Genomic DNA, 1,222 nt, shown 5'->3' with positions numbered 1-1,222 from the left:
GATACGCAGGTGCGAGCAATACTCTTGTATGGGTATCAAGCGTGGGGGCCGTTTGTGCTAGCTGAAGCCTTGGACAGGCGCAGGAGGCGGAGTGATGCGAGTAACCTTGCGGAGGGACCCTTCGAGGCATGTCTGAAGGACAGAGCGGTGCAGCTTCAAGTATTTTTCATGCGACAAATCGCATCGCCTCCTGTTCGCTGAATTGGCGCGGCTACCCCTACACTACCACGTCTTCAAATAGATTGAGGTTTTGGAACCTCGCAAGCTTATGCAATTTAGGCTTTGCTGTTGGGCATTGGCGGCGAACAGAGCAAGCAAGGAACGGCGTTATGTACCTACGGAGGAGCGGGCACTGATAGCCATATTGAAGATGGGAAGCACGTTTTGCTGGACTGTCCGGCGTACGACAAAATCAGATCTGTTAGGAATTTTCCACGCTTCGCACATATGAAGGACGCTATGAAGTGGGAACCTGAACGTCTGGCAAGGATGCTGGAATGTATGTGGTCCCACCGCAACTCTATCGTTCCCTTTGGTCCTTAGTTTCCTTTATCACATGTTTTGTCTGAAGTGCGAGGTAGGATGGTGCTTATAGGCGACCTGGCAGCCCTTTAGCCCTCGGCTTGTATTAGGCGGTTTGCAGGCACGGGGAACGCACCCCACAAGCATGTATCAATCACACACACACAGAAGATGTGTGTTGCTTGTGGTAGGCGAGCAGCTGCCGTACATGGGTGAGCATTTTATGTTCAGTTCTGTAGCGGCGTCTCGGCTCTTGTGGTGTTGTCCTCCATGTCTCGTTTGCTTTGCTGGCTGTGTGGTGGTCTTGCTTGGCTATGGTGGTCAGCCCTCCTGAGGGCCCGTGTCTGGCCTGGGTGGGCGAAGTGGTGAGAGGTGAGAGGTAGCTTAGTTAGGGACCCCTGAGGTGTGTGGCGCCTCTAGTGCAAATCTCGTTAGTACGGTTTGCAATCGTCTGTGCCGCTGCGTTGCCTAGCCAGGGCCTGGGAGAGCGTCCCGGCTGGCGTGAGTAAGGAAGTGAGGGATGTGCACGGAAAGACAGACGGGCCTGGTGCGCACGTCCACCTCTGTGCTATGTTTCAGTCCAGTCAGGGCCTCCGGTGCTCGTCCTCCCCCTCAGCACACAACACTACAAAACTGTACAGCATAGCATAGCTCAACACCGCGCAGCACAGCACAGAGGGCACATCACAGCCTGTATACC

Source organism: Volvox carteri (assembly GCF_000143455.1).
Source record: "Volvox carteri f. nagariensis unplaced genomic scaffold VOLCAscaffold_931, whole genome shotgun sequence".
In the NCBI taxonomy this organism is placed as follows: domain Eukaryota; kingdom Viridiplantae; phylum Chlorophyta; class Chlorophyceae; order Chlamydomonadales; family Volvocaceae; genus Volvox; species Volvox carteri.
Note: the sequence above shows the minus strand (reverse complement) of the source record.